Source organism: Schistocerca cancellata, chromosome 8, assembly GCF_023864275.1.
Source record: "Schistocerca cancellata isolate TAMUIC-IGC-003103 chromosome 8, iqSchCanc2.1, whole genome shotgun sequence".
Classification (NCBI taxonomy): domain Eukaryota; kingdom Metazoa; phylum Arthropoda; class Insecta; order Orthoptera; family Acrididae; genus Schistocerca; species Schistocerca cancellata.
Genome location: NC_064633.1, coordinates 211,108,992 through 211,113,001, shown reverse-complemented (window position 1 = coordinate 211,113,001; position 4,010 = coordinate 211,108,992).

Genomic DNA, 4,010 nt, shown 5'->3' with positions numbered 1-4,010 from the left:
CAACCAGTGTGAAATTGAAAATTGCTTTAGACGTTTTACTTTGAAAATCTTTTGGAAGAAATGTATGCAATTTCTTGGTGTATATACTGTATGTTTGTAAGGTGTGTATTTTTTTTTCTCCCAACTGAAGTTGGATGGAATAATTTTTTTTTTTTTGCAGCCAGCACCACTTAGGTGTTATGGATGTTTCCTTGAAGTATCCCTGACAAGAAACTTCAACAAAACATGGGGCATGTGTAACACCACAGCTCTTATGCTGTATGGATTCATTTTGCTTTATTTAATGTTACATTGTTGATCTTCTGTAAGTGTGATTGAATCGATAACATAAAATTGTGTACTCTTTTCTTTGTTAAAAACTTTGATGTCGTGATTTGATTCTATGCAAAGTAGTGTATCTGCAATTTATATTCTTTGTCCCATTTGGAGGGAACAGAACTTATTGTATGTAATTGTAATTTTGTGTGAATAATTTTTTGTAGAAGTGTCGATATGTGAAAATGTTCTGTTTTATTTAATGTATTTGTTTGCTGTTATGTAAATTGCTGATCCTCACTTAGGGCTTTTAGTTATTTTGTATGTAAAAGGTGTAGTGGTTCCCCTCAGGAACGGAAATGTGTAGCGCGCGCAAATTGTGGTTGGCATAGGTGGAAAAGGTGGAACTGATAGTCAGTCGGAGATGAGCAACCAGTCGGAGACGAGCCACCAGTCGGAAAGGAGCTACGAGTCTGTGCACTGTCATTGTAAAGGTGCATATCGTGCTGATTCAGAGAGAGGCTTTTCCTGCTTCTTTCCAATGCCTCGGATGGGTGGATAAATAGCTGGATCTATTCTGGAATTTGTATGAATCATCGCCATGAAGATACGATAAAGTCCGGCAATTCTACCTGTAATTCCACCTACCAACATGCAGTTGCCACCACATTGCGCAATCACTGTAACGTAATACTATATTGATGTACAGTGAAGGATCAGCCTAATGGATGTGTTAGTGTGCTGAAATATAAGGTAATTCATATCGGAATCTATTTACCTACCTTGATTTTACTCCTCATCATAACACCTCTCAGGGTCCTCTCCGTTTGAAGTAAAGTGATTACCGAGTGCCCTTACTGAAAGTACGTTGAAGCCTAGAGCTTTGTTAAATAATGCCTCTTGAACTTATTAAAAAGATAGTTAAAGCTAATGTGGTAACAGAGTGAGTTAAAGCAAATGTTATTTGTCCAATAATAATTTTCCTATTGAAACTGTTATTTAAAGTGCTGTTATCAACTTCAAACTTTAGGCTGAGTCTTATAAAGTAAATGATCACGTTGTTGTCTGTAGTAAATTCTAAAAAGGAGAGTCAGTTTCTTGCAATTTTGTCAACATTGTGTTTCGCTGTAGAAAAAGTGAGAAAGCTGCAGTTGTGAAACGTTACATTCTCATGTATGCCAAGTGTTTGTCTCTCTTGTGTGCATATTAACAGTATAAAGACCACTCAGTTTGTGTAAACCCTGAAAGTGATAGTGTTTTTCTGTACCTGTTATAATTTTGAAAATAGTTCCTGCTGCTCTAACTGTTAGCTTCAATCTTAAAACGTATGTGTGTTAGAGTTCATTGCACTCGCGTGTTGCTAAGTCTAGGTTGTGTCTGTCGTGTTGTCCATTATAGTTACTTATACCTACTTTCATAAACGAGAATGTTAATCTTTCTCTTGCCTAATTAGGCTAGCGACCGTTTCCCTTATTCTATGAACAGTATAGCTAGGCAAAATTTTGTTTATCACTATTCCAATATTAACGTAATTCTGACTTTCATTTCCGATAAGCCACTTCCATTAGGAACAATACGGTCAACTTAACAAAATTCCTCTCAGAGGGTAACACTGCTCTGTTGCTTTGTGCCATAGTTACTTTTACAAAATTGTTTTATGTTACAACCTGCTTCTGGCATTGAGGTTATGGTACAGTAGTTAGCAGATGGGGAGTGTTATAAGAGTAACACAAAGTCAAATTCAGTAACACTATGCCTGGCAAACAGCAGCAGCAAATATAAAAAACATAAAAAATATAAAACTTATATCTATACATGACAAAGCTCAAGCAGAAAAAATATTACACTAAAATGGCCATGTCTAGTACCTATGTCACATCTTAACACTAGAGTGATGCATCACGAGAACTTACACTAGCAGATAAGTTACCAAATCGTAAAGAAATTATTTATGCAATTCCTGTGAAGGGAAATGTGTGTAAATGCGTGAATGTATCACAATTAAGGCGAAAATTTTTTGGACAATGTTATATTCATAGGATTTTGTTTCTACACATTTGCAACGCAAATTCTTGACCTGTGAAATATTTTTATATATATTTATGTGCCCTCGTTTTCTTGGAAGTAGATCATAAATTTCTTATTGACTGGATCTGTAGGCATAAAATAACTATATTAGTAAATATATTAAATTTTATTTTAACCAATGCTGCAGTGCAGCTAGAAACTTGATATTAAACAAAATGTGTAAATAAATACATAAAGCAAGCCATATGGCATTTTTCTCAACTAGCAAGACAATAGCTGTGAAATGTTTCTCATCGTTTCATTAGGCATTTCAGTAAATATCATAAATTACGAGCTCCACAGAATGCTTTCAACAAGGAAATGTCAGTAGCGCAGACAATGGCCTCCCCTTTCTTTTTTTTCTACCTGTGCTTCTGACGAGGCACTCACACTAATGGCTTGTTCTCCAGGCGTCTGACACACCTGGGTGCCAACGACGCATTATGTGCAGGTGGTCACTTAACTTTCTTACGGAAATATTTATGACAGCAGTTTCCGCTACAGTGACAGTCTCATATAAAAATATTTCACAGGTCAAGAATTTGCGTTGCAAATGTGTAGAAACAAAATCCTATGAATATAACATTGTCCAAAAAATTTTCGCCTTAATTGTGATACATTCACGCATTTACACACATTTCATAACTCTTAAAGTACGACTCTCAGCTTATTGATCATAAACATACCTCAACAGCGTAATACGCATCGCCATTGTAATAATAACATCATAACACCTCAGTCAGATCTCAAAATCGTCGTAGCTTCCTCCAATAATTTCAAAACCTAAAAAAATTCTCTGCTCATGTCAAAAGTGTCATCTGCCTCAAACGTACTTTAAAATCATGCTCCCTTACCAAATACATCATTCAAAGCTCTCATAGTATCACAATGGTTCCGAAAAAATATGTACAGTTCACACAGTACAGACAAAATACAATTTCGTAAGTGTGAAGTTATCCAACGGTGTAATTACGTAAACATGTGTCACTGACATAGTAAAAAAAATGTTTATCTCTCAGTTAAATGATCAGATAGCTGTGTAATTTGTGTTAGAGAAATATGGTACCGATGTGTAAAGTTGTATAAGCGAATACCATATTAGCTAGGGCTCCTTGTGCTTGCCAAACACATGGTACACAAAGTAAGCGTGTACCCCCCTGAGGATTATTGTAATTATACCCTCAGGTGTTACAGATTACAGCAATGGAATGAAATGTATCACGAAAAACTTTCTTTGTAATTCAAAAACCTTTAAAAATAAATGTTTTAAGTACAAAATTAATCACTCAAATACGTGTCCTGTAGCGCTAGATGTGCGTCTTGCTGTAAGATAATCTCTGTGGAAGTGTCGTAGTTATCGTCCTCCAAAAGCTAAGTTCTGCAGAAGTCAATGTACTTACCTCATGATAAACAAAAGTGAAATGCTTTGCGTATAGATATCTTACTTATTACGCTTATTGCCGTGATGAAGAAAGTACTGTGCTGTAACGTATTGTTGTGCTACAGAAAATGCTGTCTCCTTGTAGCTATACCACAAAAGTTACTACTAAAACATGTTTTGCTTCCCAGAAGAATTCAGAAAAACCGTGCAGATTTAAAACAGATACACCGCAAAAGCAACATTGTAAATTGTCACTCATCAGTAACGTCGTGATATAATCGTGTAGCTGTCACATAAACTAACCACT